Raw genomic sequence first — 19,501 nt, 5'->3', positions numbered from 1 at the left:
GAAAGGCTCAACAAAAAGAAGGGTAATCTTAGACTTGTCAAAGCTAAACTCTTTCATTCGTTGCGACAAGTTCAAAATGCTTACCCTCTCGCAAGTAAGGACCTTACTTCCGCGTGGAGCCGTCACATGCTCCATCGATCTTACAGACGCATACTATCATATCCCTATAGCCAGGCACTTCCGCCCATTCCTAGGATTCAGGCTAGGAAATCAAAACCCATCTCATTCAAAGTGATGCCCTTCGGTCTGAATGTAGCCCCCAGGGTATTCACAAAAATAGCAGAAGTGGTTGTACAACAATTGAGAGCTCAGGGAATCATGGTAGCAGCATACCTCGACGATTGGTTGATCTGGGCACCAACAGTCGAGGAATGTCTCAAAGCCACCAAAAAGGTAGTTCACTTTCTGGAACATCTGGGGTTCCAGATAAACAAAACGAAATCCAGACTTACTCCGGAATCTCGTTTTCAGTGGCTAGGAATCCAATGGGATTTGTCTTCCCACAATCTGTCAATTCCAGTAGCCAAACGGAAGGAAATAGCAAAATCTGTCAGGCAATTTCTAAAATGCAAACAAACGTCAAGGAGAAACCAGGAGAGAATCCTAGGATCCCTTCAGTTTGCTTCGGTAACAGATATCCTTCTGAAGGCAAGGCTGAAAGATATAAATCGAATTTGGCGGTCAGAGCAAACTCCAAATATCGAGACAAGAGTGTCAGTAATTCCACAGATCCTCCGCAATCAACTACGGCCTTGGTCAAAAGTAAAAGAACTTAGCCAAGAAAGTACCCCTTCAATATCCCCTTCCAGTGTTAACCATTCACACGGATGCTTCCCTGTCCGGGTGGGGGGGATACTCTCAATTCAAACAGGTTCAGGGGACTTGGTCAGTTCAATTTCGCCAGCTCCACATAAACGTGTTGGAAGCAATGGCAGTATTTCTTACTCTGAAGAGACTGCTTCCCCGAAGAAGTCTCATCTAAGGCTAGTTTTGGACAGTGCAGTGGTAGTTCATTGCATCAACAGAGGAGGGTCCAAATCCAAGCATGTGAATCATGTCATGATAGCCATTTTTGCATTAGCAAACAAACACAAATGGCATCTGTCTGCCACTCACCTGGCAGGAGTAAGGAATGTGATAGCAGACGCCCTGTCCCGGTCAGTTCCTCTGGAATCAGAGTGGTCTCTAGACGACGGGTCATTCCAGTGGGTAAGCCTGAGAGTCCCAGGTCTCCAAGTGGATCTCTTCGCCTCACAAGCGAACCACAAGCTCCCTTGCTATGTGGCCCCCAACCTGGACCCTCTGGCTTATGCCACGGACGCCCTGTCATTGGACTGGAATCAGTGGAGGAGGATTTATGTTTTTCCTCCAGTGAATCTTCTCTTGAAAGTCCTAAGCAAACTAAGGTCTTTCAAAGGGATAGTAGCTCTGATTGCACCGGACTGGCCCAAGAGCAACTGGTATCCTCTTCTTCTGGAATTGGGTCTCCGACCTCAACGGATCCCCAATCCCAAGCTATCACAATCAGTACAAATGAGGACTGTGTTCGCTTCCTCAGGAATTCTCCAGACCCTAACTTTATGGACTTCATGAAGTTTGCGGCTAATAAAGATGCTGATATTGATCCACAGAATATTCTCTTCCTAGAATCAGATAAGAGAGAGTCAACTATTAGACAATATGACTCAGCTGTTAAAAAATTAGCATCTTTCTTGAGAGAATCGAACACCACAACCATGACAGTTAATCTGGCTATATCCTTTTTCAGATCCTTGTTTGAAAAAGGTTTAGCAGCTAGCACTATTACCCATCATAAATCAGCTTTGAAGAAAATCTTTCAAGTAGGTTTTCAGATAGATCTGACTGAATCTTATTTCACATCTATCCCCAAAGCCTGTGCTAGACTTAGACCTTCTCAGAGGCCTACTACAGTTTCATGGTTCTTAAATGATGTCCTCAAACTAGCTTCAGATACTGACAACTCATCTTGTACATTCATAATGCTCCTGAGGAAGACATTATTCTTATTAAGCCTAGCCTCAGGAGCTAGAAATTTCAGAACTGTCGGCTCTATCCAGGGATGCGGGTCATGTGGAATTTCTCCCATCAGGAGAAGTTCTACTTGCTCCGGATCGTAGCTTTTTAGCCAAAAATGAAGATCCTCTTGCAAGGTGGGCTCCTTGGAAGGTTATCCCACTTCCACAGGATCCTTCTCTCTGCCCAGTATCAACTCTTAGAGCCTTTCTATCTCGTACTTCTTCAAGATCCTCAGGTGCTCTCTTCATGAGAGAAAAAGGTGGTACTTTGTCAGTAAAAGGTATTAGACAACAAATCCTTTACTTCATTAAACAAGCCAACCCTGAGTCATTCCCAAAAGCACATGATATCAGGGGAGTAGCCACCTCAATAATTATTTTCAAACATATGAACTTTGAGGATCTTAGAAAGTATACTGGATGGAAATCCCCGACAGTCTTTAAACGGCATTATTTAAAGTCCTTGGAATCTTAAAGTTTTCAGCAGTAGCAGCGGGAAACATTGTTTCCCCTCCCCTGATACTGTAGTAGTAGTTGTAGTATAGATCCAGGTCTCCTTTCTACCTACATCATCCAACATGCCTCACCCTATCGCCAGGCTACTCGAATATCATAGCCTTAGCCGTTGAATCATAAGTGGATTGTCCCTTATTTTTTTGCTAGGGACATCCACACTTGTACTGATAATGTACTTCAGTGTACCTACCCTTATTTTTATGCTAGGGTAGGACACAGTGTACCTACCCTTATTTTTATGCTAGGGTAGGACACAATGTTTTTTTGTATATATTTTGCCATACTTGTATTAATGATGGACCTTCAGTGTACCTAACCCTTATTTTATGCTAGGGTAGGACACAATGAGTTTGTATATTTTGTAAATATGTTAAGTAAATCCCTTTTTTCTTTATATTACATGCATCAATGTAATTTACTGTAATTACCATTTAAGTACTTTAAGATTACTAACGTTCTATTGTTTTACTGTTTAGTATAAGTTAGTTTAAGTGCTTAGTTTGTATGCTGTAATTGATTTACTTATATTATATCCATCATTTTACACTGTTTTTCATTGTCCCCTTTTTCCCATCTTGTCTGTTTCTCTGGTACTCTTTCATAGGCCGACACGAGCTGAGCCCAGAAAAGGGATTTTGACGAAGGAAAAATCTATTTCTGGGTGATTGGCTCGTGTCGCCCTATGACCCCCCCTTTACCCCCCCTATGGTTTGTCCCCCCCTTGCAGGACAAGATGTTTTTAAATGTTTTTAGATTAAGGATGTCCGCTAGGGGCGCTGCTGTCCATGGCGTCCTCTAGTAGTAGTAGTAGCGCTGCATCGCCCGTTGGTATCAGCTCTCTCTTGGGGGGATTCTGATTGGAAGTTCTAATTGGTGATTGTCTCGTGGTAGTGTTCCACACTCGCCCCTATTATCATACCGACACTTCTTTTTAAGAGTGAGCGAGTCAGTTTTACTGACATTTTCTTAATTTTGTTTTTCTCTGGTAATTTTAGGTTAATTTTACCTAGAAAGAATGATATTAAGGATCCTTTCATAGGGCGACACGAGCCAATCACCCAGAAATAGATTTTTCCTTCGTCAAAATCCCTTTATTGTGTTCAGAGTAATTAGAATTTTGCTCCTAGTATACCTTTGTTTAAAGACATTATGATAATTACTTTTTTTTTTTACTTAAGCCTTCAAGCCTGTGCTATATTCCCAGTTAGTGGTACCATAGGTTGGATGATTACCACTACTGTATAGGTTAGGTATACTTTTACTTTGCTTTTGTGTGACAAGTGATTACTTTTTTTAAATTATTTTTAGTTGATGACTGACTACGTTTGCTGGGATGACTGAATTTTATAGTTTTAAGATACAATTCTTTTTTTTATGTATGGTCGGTGTTATAAGTAATTACTTTTTTATTTGTGGTGGTTGATTTTCTTTTATTTTTTTATTTCAGGTAGAATATCAAGATTGTGCTATCCTACGATGCTGACACATTTTACTTGTTCAATGTGATTCTTTACCTAGGGAAGGACACCGAGTACCTTAATGTGTCAGTAATAATAGAAAAGTACTCCAACTTGGAGCTTACGGAAGTCTATGGCTGTCAAGGCCGTGTTGTCACCATGGATAATTGGTTCAGATCATTACCCCTGGCTTTGACCCTTCAGAAAGCTGGCTTGCATTTGGTGGGGACTATTAGGAGCAAGCTTTACCTCCTCCATAAAGTATTTGCTGCAGTCGAAGATGGATGTTGGGGACTACAACTACAGAGCAAAGGCTGTGTTGTTGTGCCATCATACCAGCAAGATGAAGAGGCTCCAGATCTTGTTAACAATCCATCATGATCCCACAGTCATTAAAAAGAATAAGATTCATGTGCAGATGTTTTACAGTCGAACAAAGGGGAGCATTGACACCCTGGACCAGCAGGGTGCAACAGTGTCTTGCAGTAGGAAAACCTGTTGATGGCCACTCTGCATCTAGTATGGCAATGTGAACTTGGCGTTCAACAATGCGTATATTGTCTTCTCCTCCATGTGAGGCTGCAAATCAACATCAAGAAGGCAGTTTGGCCATGATGAGACTGCAGCAAAAAAATTTGCTTTAACATAACCTCAGGGCCACTGTTGTGGCAACCAGTTGCATATCAGGTACTATTAGATTTTCTTTGTAAACATTTGGCACCCTGAGTGGTTGAGGCTGTTAAAAAAAATTTTGGACTAACTTAATGTGATTTCAAGTCATTTTTTATGCTACTCATGTTTTTAAATCATTATAGTATATATTCATACAAAATTTTATGAAGATTCACTGATATTTGCTACCCCATAATATTTGTTAACCCTTAAGAGCCGGGCTAAAAAAAAAATATTAGCACCCCAGACCCGGCAAACTTTGAGGTTGGCCAATTTAAGAAAAAATATATATATCGCTTGGAAAGAGGAAAACATGCACATGGTGTAAAAAAAATTTTTTCTCTAATCCTCCGGACCATCAACAGGAAGTTGAAAGTGGCTTATTTACAACCCCTTTTAGTGCCTCTTTTACAAGACGATCGTAAGTTTGACCAAGTTATATGTATTTGTTCTAATAATTTTTTTTGTTTTATTTTGTAAAACTATAATACAGCTCACACAATATCATAACAGATAAGAACTAAAATCAGTAACAGATTCTGAGTATATTTGTTGTAAAATTTTTACATAAATTTAGTGAGATCGAAGATGCAGTAACTTTTTTGGATTACAGTAATACCCCGAACTTACGCGACGTTAGGTTCCGCACCCCCTCACATAAGGGGAAGTTTGGCATAAATTTGGCACGGTCTCTAAAAATGCTAATAAATGCTTGTTTCTAGAGTTGAACGCTAAATATGACCGTAATCGTGCTCCCTAAGTATTAAGCTAATGTTTAAATAAAATTCAAGTTACTGTAATTTGATTTAAAAGTTAGTTTAGTACATTACCCTTAAAAAAGAAATAACTGGTTGTCATAAAAATAGTTACAGTAACTACTATGTACAAACGTATTCATTTTCGTACAAACTATCGTTACCCCTAATTCATGGGATGCCATTTTCTTTTTCCCTCAAAGTAAAAGGAGTTTTCTTTGCGTCACTGGGTGACCTTCATAAGTGTTATAACGAAGGTACTCAATTCAACGAAATAAAGAAATCATGTCTGTACTACTACATGTGTAATGTTTGCAGAGGGTGAAGGTAAAATTCAATCAATTTAAAATCATGTACTAGTGTGAGGGCTAACTATGAGAGAGAGAGAGAGAGAGAGAGAGAGAGAGAGAGAGAGAGAGAGAGAAATACATACATCATGTGAGGTAAAACTCTGGAGGGTAATCATCTTCAAAAAGTGCGAATGGGATCACGTCTGAAAGTACATTAACTGTATGTGCTGTAATTACATAATGTAGTCATACAGATTGTACCAGCACTTTCCTCCGAGGTTAAGATAGTAATTTTCACAGAACAACAACTCTGTTATGTATCTGATATGTTTTACTAGTTCATCATGAAGGTCTTATACATATAGTGACAAACACTGTGAATTACCTACTGCCTTTGTATATATTTTCCAAAATATAAATACCATACACAGAATCTCCATACTGATTTTACATTTAAAAGCATAAAAAAAAAATACTAATTGTAGTATACTAGTACGTACATTAACTGTATGTGCTGTAATTACATAATGTAGTACATACAGATTGTACCAGCACTTTCCTCCGAGGTTAAGATAGTAATTTTCACAGAACAACAACTCTGTTATGTATCTGATATGTTTTACTAGTTCATCATGAAGGTCTTATACATATAGTGACAAACACTGTGAATTACATACTGCCTTTGTATATATTTTCAAAAATATAAATACCATACACAGAATCTCCATACTGATTTTACATTTAAAAGCATAAAAAAAAAAAAAACTAATTGTAGTATAACTAGTACGTACATTACTGTATGTGCTGTAATTACATAATGTAGTACAATACAGATTGTACCAGCACCTTTCCTCCGAGGGTTAAGATAGTAATTTTCACAGAACAACAAAACTCTGTTTATATCTGATATGTTTTACTAGTTCATCATGAAGGTCTTATACATATAGTGACAAAAACTGTGAATTACATACTGCCTTTGTATATATTTTCAAAAATATAAATACCATACACAGAATCTCCATACTGATTTTACATTTAAAAGCATAAAAAAAAATACTAATTGTAGTATACTAGTACGTACTTCAGAAATTAAAGTTTAAAAGTTATATCATCTTTGAAAAGTGCAGTAACTTTGTGAATGGGTGTTGCATCTTGTAAAAGTACATATATGCACTAACTGTAGGTGCTGTAGTTACATTTGTATCATATTTATGCATGTACAAAAATAGAAATAATAAATTTTTAATAATTTTATACGCAAAAGCTCTAAAACTAAAAAATTTACATAATCAATTAAATGTAAACACTTTTGCAGGGTTTTGCAGTGTTTCTGGGGGATTCGCAAGAGTTCGCTCTATTGTGAAGAATTCCCGTATGATAAGTAGTTAGGATCCAATTAAATGTTCGTGCTATTGTGAATTCGCGCAACTCGAATCGTGTAATACATGTTTTGTTCATGAAACTTACCTGACAGATATATATATAGCTGTATTTCTGACGTCCGACAGAATTTCAAAATTCGCGGCACACGTAGTGGGGCGGTCAGGTGGTAGTACCCATTCCCGCCGCTGGGCGGCGGATATCAGGAACCATTCCCATTTTCTATTCATATTTTTTCTGTCGCCGGTGCTGCAAACATCTGTTTACAGTACCTCCGTCTAGGATTTTTTCATTATCTCGCTTAATATTATCTGGATTGACTTTTGGTATCGACTTCTGGATTGTTGGATTGGCACGCGGAATAGTGGATTGGTTTTTGATTTTGGATTGGCTTTTCTAGATTCAGTATGTCTGGATCAAGTTCGGGAAGTTTCAGAGTGTGTGTGAGGAGTGAATGTAAGGTGAGGCTTCTTAAACCTTCATTGATCCTCACACAGTTTGTATGGATTGCAGGGGGCATGTTTGCGTGGTGATGATCGGTGCAATGAATGTAAGGATTTGGATGATGATAAATGGAGGATGTATGAGACCTATCGGCGTAAATTAGAGCGCGATAGAGTCAGGAGGTCTTCCTCCAAGGGCAGCTCTACTAAAGGTAAGGATAGTAACATTTCTCCTCCTCTAACACCAGTAGATTTTGCCCAACCTAATCCTGTTTTGTTGCCTTTGGGCCCCGTGCTGTGTCTGGAGAAGGTAACACCCTTTCTCTGATTCTAGAGTCTATTCGTGCTCTCGAATCTAAAGTTTTGGCCCTAGAAACCGGCCCAGTGAAAGTTTGTGTTAGTGCCCCTAGTGTTGTGGAGGGGGCATCAGATCGGCCCCATAATGCCTCTAGGCCTAGACCTCTTATCGGACTCCCAGGACTCAGGGAGTGGGTATGTCGAAAGCCGCAAGAGGGTTACGGGGCTCCCCACCGATCTGGGCGTCCCTTCGGCAGGCCTTGTTGCTAAATCCCAGGCTGCCAAGGAGCGCGCACGAGCACGTATCCTTAAAGATTGCTTTTCGTCCTCCGAAGCGTCCTCTGCGCAAGGGTGGAGCGCTCGGAGAGACTCGCGTCCGTTGAAAAGGACTTTTCGCTTTGAGGACGCTTCACGTCCTATGTCTCCTCTTTCGTCAGAGGACGCTTATGACGCCTTTCCTCCTCAGAAGAGAGGAAGGCTTTCTACCGATGAGGACGTTCGTTTTCACGCACAGGCGTGTTCACCTGAGAGGCAGATAGCTGTACCTGCTAGAAGGAAGGAGGCGTCCCCTCGCCCCTCGCCTTCTCGCAGTCTCAGTCCTGCCCCTTCTTTTGCTCCTTCGTCACCTACGAAGGATATCCTTGTGTCCCTTCAGGACCAGATTACGTCGCTGATGGCTCAGAGGACTTGCCCAGCAGCAGTCGAGCCTAAGCGTAGGAAGGACGTTCGGCTGCCCGTCAAGAGGACGAAGCGGCCTCATTCTCTCTCAGCTCGCTCGTCTCTCTCTCCGCCTCCGGATCGTCAACGTTCTCGCTCTCCTAGCAGATCTTTTACTCTCTCAGGAGAGGACGCTCGTCAGGACGCTCGGCGTTCGAAGCAGGACGCTTTGCGCTCTCGGCAAGTAGCGGTTGAGGACGCTCGGCAGGACGCTCGGCGTTCTAGACAGGACGCTTTGAGCTCTCTTCAAGACTCTTTTAAGGACGCTCGGCAGGACGCTCGGCGCGCGAAGCAGGACGCTTCTGGTTATAGACAGGACGCTTTTGAGGACGCTCCGCAGGACGCTCGCCGTGTGAAGCAGGACGCTTTTCGAGCGAAGCAGGACGCTTTGGAGACTGCAAAGCAGGACGCTCGCTTGTCTAGGCAGGACGCTTTTGGCGCTGCTCGTCAGGAAGCTCGCGCTTCCTTTCGTAGGGGAGCTTCTGTTAAGACAGTTAACGTGGCTTCTAAGGATGCTTCTCTTTCGGAAGATGTCCGTGCATCTAAAGATCAACGTACGGCTGCTCCGTACCTGTAGTGGATACTTCCAACCAACGGAAGTCTTTATTCAGGATTGAGCCTAAGGGACGTACTCCCTCTCCTGATAGGCGTTCTCCAGTTCCTCTTAGGGAGGAAGGGGAGCTTAGTAGTCCAGGGAGTTCCGTAGAGGAAGAACAGCCGGTAGCTTCAGCTGTCTCGGACTACAAGGTTCTTGTTAGGCTGTTACGTTCAGCATTCGGGGACAAGTTCCAGCCGACAGCACCTAGGTCTCCTCCCTCACAACTTTCGTCGTCCAAGACCGTAAAGACCCCTGAATTCGTCGAAATGAAGACGTCTCTGTCGACCAAGAGGGCGTTTAAGAAACTTCAAGACTTTATGTCCAGAAGGAAGGATCAGGGCAAGACCACTTTCGCCCATCCACCCTCTAGACTCGCCGGGAAAGGAGGAGTTTGGTATGAGACCAAGGAGGATGTGGGGATAAAGGTCCCTTCGTCCGCGTTGGGTGACTTCTCCAGTTTAGTGGACGCCCAGAGGAGGTCTCTCTTAGCGTCTGCTAAGGTGACCTGGACTCCGGTTGAGACTGACCACCACTTGAAGGGACTTCTTCGTACCCTTAATGTTTTTAATTTCCTAGACTGGTGTCTGGGAGTTTTGGACCTTCTTTCCTAGAGTCTAGAAGTCCTGATTCTCTCAGTCTGGGGGAGCTGTCCAGCGTGTTGTCATGTATGGACAAGGCCGTCAGGGATGGTTCGGAGGAGCTAGTTTCGAATTTTGGAACTGCCTTCCTGAAGAAAAGAGCACTGCTGTGCAATTTTACTGCTAAGTCGGTATCTCCCGCTCAGAAAGCGGAATTGCTCTTTTCGCCTCTTTCGGACCATCTCTTCCCCCAGGCTATGGTAAAGGATCTTGCACAGAGTTTGCAAGAAAAGGCGACCCAGGACCTCTTGGTTCAGTCTTCAAGACATCCAGCGGTTCCTTCCACGTCAACATTCAGCAAACCCCCGAAGAAAGTCAAACCCTTTCGCGGGGCACCCCCTCGAGAGCAGCTCCTCGAGGGAGAGGTTTTTCGAGAGGAAGAGCTTCATTCAAACCGAAAAACAGCAAATGAAGATCTCGTCCTTCAGACACCAGTCGGGGCCAGACTGGAATTCTTTGCGGAGTCTTGGAGGCAGAGAGGAGCGGATCCTTGGACCCTCAAGATAGTAGACGGGGGTAACAAGATCCCTTTTCTTCATCCTCCTCCTTTGACTCAACTCCCAGAGACCTCTCTCCATCCTATCAGGGAGAGAAGAAAAGTGTTCTTTTCGATCTCTTAGACCAGATGGTCGAAAAAGAGCGGTGGAACAAGTCTTGGACCTAGAGTCACCGGGCTTCTACAACAGGATTTTCCTAGTGCCGAAGCAGTCGTCAGGTTGGCGCCCGGTCCTGGATGTGAGCAGGCTAAATCTTTTTGTAGAAAAGATAAAGTTCAGAATGGAGACGCCTCAGTCGGTGCTGGGAGCATTGAGACCTGGCGACTGGATGGTGTCTCTAGACCTGCAGGACGCATACTTCCACGTCCCAGTCCACCCTCTTTCAAGGAAGTACCTGAGATTCGTCTTGGACAACAGGGTTTGGCAGTTCAGAGCCCTTTGTTTCGGTCTCAGCACGGCCCCAATGGTTTTCACAATGATTATGAGGAATGTAGCGAAGTGGCTCCATTCGTCAGGAATCAGGATATCCCTCTACCTCGACGATTGGCTGATCAGAGCGTCGTCGAGGCAGAAGTGTCTGAAGGACCTTCAGTTTACGCTAGCCCTAGCAAAGTCTCTGGGTCTGTTGGTCAACACCGAAAAGTCGCATCTGACCCCGACACAGTCCATCGTGTATCTGGGGATTCAGATGGATTCAGTGGCTTTTCGGGCGTTTCCATCCCAGGAACGTCAGCGACTGGGGTTAGAGAAAGTCGCAGCCTTCCTAGAGAGAGAAGCTTGTTCGGTGAGGGAGTGGATGAGTCTGCTGGGCACCATTTCCTCACTAGAAAAGTTTGTCTCGCTGGAAGACTGCACCTCAGGCCTCTTCAATTCTTCCTTGCAAGGAAGATGGACGTCGAAAGGGGACCTGAATGCGATCCTAAGGATCTCCAACGAAGTAAGAGTACACTTAAGATGGTGGCTCGACCCTCAGAAGTTACGAGAGGGCCTCTCCTTAAATCTTCTGAGGCCCCGACCTAGTGTTGTTCTCAGACGCTTCCACTTCCGGTTGGGGAGCAACACTAGGGGGGGAAGAAGTGTCAGGCTCCTGGAGAGGGGAACAGGTAGCCTGGCACATCAATGTAAAGGAACTGGCAGCGATATTCCTGTCGCTGCAGTTCTTCGAAGAAAAACTGTCAAGCAAGGTTGTTCAAGTCAACTCGGACAGTACCACAGCCCTTGCGTATCTAAAGAATCAGGGAGGGACTCGCTCCAGATCCCTTTTTCTCCTGGCGAAGGAAGTTCTGCTATGGGCAGACGCAAGGCACATCAAGATCCTGACAAGATTCGTGGCAGGGGTTCAGAATGTCAGGGCGGACCTTCTCAGCCGCCGGAATCAGATTCTACCAACAGAATGGACCTTGCACCAGGAAGTCTGTCAAAAGTTATGGAAATTGTGGGGACGTCCTCTAGTAGACCTGTTCGCTACATCAAGGACGAAGAGGCTTCCTCTGTATTGCTCCCCGGTTATGGACCCAGGGGCAATTGCAGTGGACGCGTTGCTCTGGAACTGGACAGACCTGGATCTTTACGCCTTTCCCCCATTCAAGATCATGGGGGACGTAATGAGAAAGTTCGCAGCGTCAGAAGGGACAAGGTTGACTCTGATTGCCCCAATGTGGCCAGCAAGAGAGTGGTTCACAGAGGTCATGACGTTCCTTGTGGACTTCCCAAGAACGTTGCCCTGGAGGAGAGATCTACTCAGACAGCCTCACTTCAAAAGGTTTCACCAAAACCTCTCCGCTCTGGCCCTGACTGCGTTCAGACTATCGAAAAGCTGGCCAGAGCGAGAGGCTTTTCAAAGGCAGCTGCGAGAGCAATCGCTAATGCTCGAAGAGCCTCTTCAAGAGCTGTCTACCAGTCTAAGTGGTCTTCCTTCAGGGCATGGTGCAAGAAGGAAGGAATTTCCTCTTCCACGACCTCTGTGAATCAGATAGCAGATTTCTTACTCCATCTAAGAAATGTGCAAAAATTGGCAGTTCCTACAATCAAGGGTTATAGGAGTATGTTGTCTGCCGTTTTTTCGCCACAGAGGAATGGACCTCTCCGACAATAAGGATCTGCACGATCTCTTAAGGTCGTTTGAAACTACAAAATTCCACAAGCAAGACCGCCCTCATGGAATTTAGATGTGGTGGTGTTGAAAAACATCTGATGCTAAGTCCCTTTGAGCCTCTCCATGAAGCTTCTCTAAGGGACTTAACGAGGAAAACGCTTTTCCTAACTTCTCTGGCGGGACGGCGAAGAGAGTTAGTGAAATCCAAGCGTTCAGTAGCCTAGTGGGTTTCAAGGGAGACAACGCTTTCTGCTCGTTGAACCCTTCTTTCTTGGCTAAGAACGAGAACCCGTCTAATCCTTGGCCAAAGAGCTTTGAAATCAAAGGAATATCGAGTCTCGTGGGTCAAGAACCAGAGAGAGCCCTGTGCCCTGTCAGGGCTCTCAAGTTCTATGTGAATAGGACTAGAGAGATAAGAGGTCCCTCAGGTAATCTCTGGTGCTCGGTGAAGAGACCGGATTTGCCGTTGTCGAAGAATGCTGTTGCTTTCTTCTTGAGGGACGTCATTAAAGAGGCTCATTCATCTTGCCAGAAGACTGATATGAGCCTCTTTAAAGTGAAAGCTCACGAGGTCAGAGCCGTAGCTACCTCTCTTGCCTTCCAAAGGAACATGTCTATCAGAGATATTCTTGATAGCACCTTCTGAGGAGCAATTCCGTATTCGCCTCACATTACCTCCGGGATGTGAGGACGATTTACGAGAACTGTAGTTCTTTGGGACTTACATTTCGGCAGACACAGTTTTGGGGGCTGAAGGTAGCTTTCTCCCTATCCCTTAGCTTAGTTAGGTTAGTTTATTGTGTTTTTTGGTTGATGGTGAGATCTTCTGTGAAAATCTCCCATTCCATAGTGTTAATATCAGGGGTTTTTTGCGTTAGTTGGTCAGGTGGTGGTCGGTTGCTGTGTTACTGCCATATGTTTGCCTAGATGGTCTTGTCGCATTGTGGTCACGCCCCCGTTGACAGAGCATCCAGAGAGCGCCAGCACTACAGGTCAACACCTGGCTGGCAACTCTGATAAAGCATAAGCAGGCTTTAGGTGACAGTAATCACATAGTCTACTTTGCTATCAGGTAAGGAACCAATAAGTTAATCTTTTATTTTAATTTAAATTTCCTAAAAAATCCTAGTCTGTCTCTACCCACCATCCGAAGGTGTGATTCAGCTATATATATCTGTCAGGTAAGTTTCATGAACAAAATGTTATTGTTATAATACAATTAAGTTTGTTCATACTTACCTGGCAGATATATATACTTAGAGTGCCCACCCTCCTCCCCTCAGGAGACAAGGGCCATGAATAAATATGAATAGAAAATGGGAATGGTTCCTGATATCCGCCGCCCCAGCGGCGGGAATGGGTACTACCACCTGACCGCCCCACTACGTGTGCCGCGAATTTTGAAATTCTGTCGGACGTCAGAAATACAGCTATATATATATCTGCCAGGTAAGTATGAACAAACTTAATTGTATTATAACAATAACATTTTTTCTAATATTTCTTTGCAAAATTACAAATATATGTATAGCTGACATATATACTATCATAAAAGATAAGAAACAGCAACTCCTGGTTATATTTACAAGAAAAATAAATGAAAAGATGTCATGGGAGAAAGAAAAGCACAAAATGCCCTCTTGAAGTCAAGATCACAACTTACTCATGAGCCGCCTGACCCTGGCGCCTGCAATCGTTGATCTGAGCCAATCGAAAAGTTGCCATTAGTAAATTTATGGGCCATAGAAGTAATGGAACCTCTTTCCTGCCCAATTCCTCCAAATCAATGGCATGTAATATTGATGCTCACCATCAGTGAATCTGCCCACCACTCAAAACCTGTTATTGTACTCATATGATGGTATCCATCCATTAAGGGTTAAAATTGGTGTATGATTTGGGGAATAAAAAATTACCCCACTTTTCTTCTTCAGAAGTTTTTGTATGGAAATTTTTGACACCAGATCATGTCAAAAACTGACTGCAGGATTGCAGTCAAAACCTAAAAAAAATCTCAAAACCTATCTACGTTGTTGTACTGCTGAAAGATAAATAAAGAAAAATTAATTATATATTTATAAATAAAAATATAGTATTTTTTATTCGATTTTTTATTTTGCCTTAACAGTCCTGGGTCCAGACCAAAGTACAGTACTTTGTCTGTCTGTAACATGCAATTCTTCAAAAGTCCAGGGCCATCTGCAAAGGAACACTGAAAGAGACTGGACATTAAATAAACAATTTAATTTTATATTAGTTTTTCCCTGTGTAATATCATTACAAAAGGTAAATTAATAATTATCAAAGCAATTAACTTTATCTTTGATGACTCTAAAGTCATAGTCTGTTCCAGAAAGTTTCCTTTTCACCCAGTGGATTTTCCCCATAACATATAATAGGAACTACGTATACTATACTCAGTTTTCTTCCATCTGTCCATCCGCCTGTGGTGTTTGCGCATGGTAACACTGCGTCCCGGGCTTTAAATAATATCCTATTTCGAATATTAACGGTGTAATTTGCATACAGCAAATTATTAAAACACTTTTCTGTTGCAAATGTACACAAAGATATCCTTTTATTGACCTAAAACTTACACATAGCGTAACTATTTAAAGCCCGGGATGCAGTGTTACCATGCGCGACCACCACAGGCAGATGGACAGATGGAAAAAAACAGAGTATAGTGTAATCATTTCTAGATATGAAATTATTTAATAAAGGCATTTTAACTTGAATTTAACAAACCTAGCATGTTGCAATTATACAAAAGAGAATATAAAGTAAATAGGTTAAACAAAATTAAAATGCATTCTTGCTTTACATGTAACTGGGAGAGTTGCCTACGTAAGAGATGAACTGGGAGACCTTCATTGTATGGAAAGGGAGACCCTTTCCATGAAAACAGCAGGCAGCAGTGCTTCTGGGGGTGTTCTCTTTTCTGTATCATAAGGAATTTTACCACCTCGATTAGTTGTTTTCTTTCATGGGATGATCGGAATGGTTGTTTTCCAGTTGGTTCCCAAAGACCTCTTGGTTTTGTTTTCTGTTTCTAGTTGTGCAGGTGAGGTGACTTCTGACTGCAGCATGGGAGATGAATACCAGGCACTCCCCCCCCCCCCCCATCCCCATGTAGCTAGAACCCCCAAATAGCTGAAACCCCTATACAAATTCTTAAAACTGCCTATTTTGTTAGGTGAAACTCAAGAAAACCCACTAAAAAGTTTTATACCTGGTTTTTAAAAAATAGTTTTATCACAAAAAGTGCATTTTATGATGAAATTAATAAAAAAAAGGAATTTTTGGATATTTCTCTTAGAAAAATACTAATACAGGCAGTCCCCGGGTTACGATGGGGTTTCCGTTCTTGAGATGCGTTGTAACCTGAAAATCGTCGGAAGCCGGAACATCATCAAAAATCCTAATAAACCTTACTTTTAATGCTTTAGGTTCATTCAAAACTATATAAACTGCATTCTTAATGCATATTTCATCAAAAAACCTTCAAATATTGATTATTTTGCATTTTTGGTGTCTTATTTCTTCTGCCAGATCAGTATTGTAGGCGTCGTAACCCTGGAAATAATTTCTGATGAATATAATTGAAAAGCGCCTTAACCCCAGAATGTCGTAAGCCAAACCCGTCATAACCCGGGGACTGCCTGTATTGAGAGTGTAGGGACCTGGTTGGCATTTGAGTTGAGTTGAGTTGAGTAAAGAATTTAAGCCAAACGCCAAGCACTGGGACCTATGAGGTCATTCAGCGCAGAAATGGAAGCTGACAGTAAAAGGTTTGAAAGGTGTAACAGGAGGAAAACCTCAAAGCAGTTGCACTTTGAATCAAGTGTTAGAACCTCAAGTAATCCCTACAGTACACCACGTGAGGTCCACTGACGGCAATACCCACCCTCCTACGGGGTTACTGTAAATGGAAAGAAAGCGGAAGGTAGACTAACAATAAAGAAACTGTCCGTGTGATTATGTCTCATGTGAAAGACATAGGAGTGAAAAATGGAGTTGAGAATTTGGGGAGCACTGATAATTGATGAAATGTAAAGCTAGACTTTTGGTAATTAAAAACATCCAATTAGTAAAATCGCAGAAAAAGACACGAGTTAGGTGCATAAGGTTTGAACTATGTGCAGTACACAGATTCACGTCAACCAATTATTTGATGTCTAGGTCCGTCCCTTATGACGCTCCTGATTGGCTGTTGATAAGCCAGTCACAGGGCTGGAAACTTCAAGTCTCACTTGAGAGTTCACATAAGCAGGATGTACTTCCGACCTCTCTTTTTAAAAAAAGTGCCTCAGTGGCGTGGTAGGTTTGGTGTTTGCTTCTCACCTCGGTGGTCACGGGTTTGATTCTCGGCCATTCCATTGAGGAGTGAGAGATGTGTATTTCTGGTGATAGAAGTTCACTCTCGATGTGGTTCGGAAGTCACGTAAAGCCGTTGGTCCCGTTGCTGAATAACCACTGGTTTCATGTAACATTAAAACACCATATAAACAAACAAACAATCTCTTTTAAAAATTTTAACTTTCATTACACGTCAGTTTTACCTGCAGAGAAAGAGTGTTAATGAATTTCATCGCTAAACGTATTCAAGCCAATGATTTAAGAATTATAATGATATAAGAATTATGTACTTCAGTAAACTTAATGCTAAAATATTTATAGTGAAATAAACATGAAATTCTGAATATCGGATATATTCTTTCATTCCTAACATGAGATCCCAGTACATTCATCATTAATTTTCTCTTTTTGTGTTTCATACAGTTTCATAGCTTAATGGTCATGGAAGACAATGCTACCCAAAAAATTATAGATGGGGCTATCAATATGAAAATAACAAGCAAAAGATTGAGAATATCAATCTCTCTCTCCTATCTTCGTGTAGTCAGGTGTTGCTCACATGATCACTCGATGATGTCATTATCATGGTCACGACCCCTCGATAGAAGAAGTCTTATGGGGGAAACATAATAATAAGACTTCATTATCGTCACTATCATTATTACCATCACCCTTTCATATCCTATAGTGGAAATCTCTTGTATGAAAAAAATTGTTACTTAGATATTGATACCTTATGGAGGAAATTCATTCATCCCATTGATTTTTCATTCCTGCAATTAGCCCTCCTATATCCCTCTCATTATTCCTTTTTGTTATATATAATTTTCTTCATAATTCGTATATAATTATAATCCTTAAATTACTTGCTTGAAGATGTTTAGTGAGGAAATTTGGAAAACACTCCTTTTCTGCAGGTAAAACTAAGGTGGAGGCAAGACTGAGAGTTTCCACCCCTGTGATTGGCTTATCAACAACCAATTAGGAGCGTCATAAGGGACAGGCCTAGACATCAGATGCACAGCTGATGTGAATCTATTATAGCTGCAACCCCTTTTATTTTTTCTTACTGTACCTTCCATCATATGTCCACCAATCATAGCTCTATACTGCAAGCTTTTCCTCCTGTTTCACCTTTCAGACCTTTTTAGCCTACTTTATAGTTTCCCTTTCAGCGCTGAATGACCATAGGTCCCTCCCAGCACTTGGCCTAAATTTCATATTCCACTCTAGTAGCTTTAAGAAAATTTAAGCAGGAAAGTCCCTGTAACTCCAACATTCCATAAAGTAAAGGATTGACAACAAAAGCGATCTAGTACTATCTAATGTAGATACGAAAACTTCAAAAGCTGATATGGAGAATGTAGGTTGCACAGTTCAGTAAATAACTGATAAGAGCCAGTGCCATAAATATAAGGCTACACCAATGATTCCCTCCCCTACAGCATCTGTTGCCCGATCTCCATAGTCCTTTGGAAGTTGTCAAAACAGTACCAGTTAAGAATGTACACCCACTTTCATTCAAGCAAATTATTCCTAGTGGGGTGAAAAGTACATTCATCTGTTCATCCGAAGGTTGCATGGGCAATCATTCTTGATTCCCAAGGGGATTAATTAATAGTAAAAGTAAAACTATCATAGCCAGAATATTACTACCATACACCAGTACCTAATTAACAGCCCAATACATAATTCCAGTTATATCTCTCAGCCTATATACACAGCTGATCTTAAGCCTTCTTGATTATGACAAAACAAATAACCAGCGATTTAACTCTGATAACTTTTATTTAACGATTTGTTCCGACACGTTATACAAACCCTCGGTCTTTTACATAAGGAATTACTATTCAGCGCCAGCTTGACCGGTCGTAAGATTCACTACTAAGGTAGTTTGGCAGTAACTGCTTGTCCGATGGTTGGGAGTCCCCCCCGACTGGAAGTAAACATACCACTTTGCTTTCGACCGCCGTCGGGTGAAGACGTGTGCTCACTTCTGTCGTGAGATTGTTTTCGAGCTTACTTGCCTTTCAACCTGTTTTCTTAGAATACTAGTGTGAAGTGCTGTAATTACTTTTTTTTTGTGGTATTGCATCGACTAGATTAATCATTCAGTCCCACAAATTGAAGAGGCCCTTGTGCCCCACATCCAACTGGAGAGTATTCCCTGGAGTGGGAGGCCGAAAGTGTGGGGCTTTCAGGTCCAGTGATGTCGTGGACCCTCATCCTCTGTGTACAAGGTACTGAGGGCGTGAATGCTCTTGGGATTTAACTTATGTTGTTTGTGTCTCTTGGTCGGGTGTTGTTTGTGTCTCTTGGTCGGAGGAGCAGTGGGAGCTGTACGAGAACAGGAAGGTGTCGTCGGAAAGCTCTCCCTCAACACCTTTGGTGATGGATACAGCACCTTTTCTCCCTCCTCGTCAGCTCCCGCGTATAAGCTCTCTCCCCTTGGGGGGACGTGTCTCCCTCCGCCTCTTCACTCAACATCCCGACCTTGAGTTGTACTCGTGGTCTTCTGTCCACACAGGGTGGGATCCTTCCCCTGCTGAGCGAACAGGAACCCACCCATTAACCAGACTGTTGCTTCCTCAGGAGTGTCTGCTTCTGCAGGTGGGGATCTTCAGCAGGTGTGGCGCTCGCTGATTCTTCCAGGCACTCCGAGTATTCAGGGGCTCATCCATCATGATGCTGCAGCCCCAGTCACTCACGGGGTGGAGACGAGGACGACTACAACTGTGATGACCCCGGGTT

General features: G+C 42.5%; 1 protein-coding gene across 1 annotated transcript in view; it reads left to right on the top strand.

The window, feature by feature from the left end:
- LOC135204902 (tigger transposable element-derived protein 1-like) overlaps window positions 1–4,842 on the top strand; it is a 64,261-nt gene extending 59,419 nt beyond the window's left edge. The window contains exon 4 of the mRNA XM_064235144.1: window positions 4,000–4,842. The gene's annotated coding sequence lies outside the window, so the exon portion shown is untranslated. The remainder of the gene's footprint in view (window positions 1–3,999) is intronic.
- The last annotated feature ends 14,659 nt before the right edge of the window (window positions 4,843–19,501 follow it).

This window comes from Macrobrachium nipponense, chromosome 47 (genome assembly GCF_015104395.2).
Source record: "Macrobrachium nipponense isolate FS-2020 chromosome 47, ASM1510439v2, whole genome shotgun sequence".
Lineage (NCBI taxonomy): Eukaryota > Metazoa > Arthropoda > Malacostraca > Decapoda > Palaemonidae > Macrobrachium > Macrobrachium nipponense.
The sequence above is the reverse complement of the archived record's forward strand: the minus strand, read 5'-3'. Positions and strand labels throughout refer to the sequence as shown.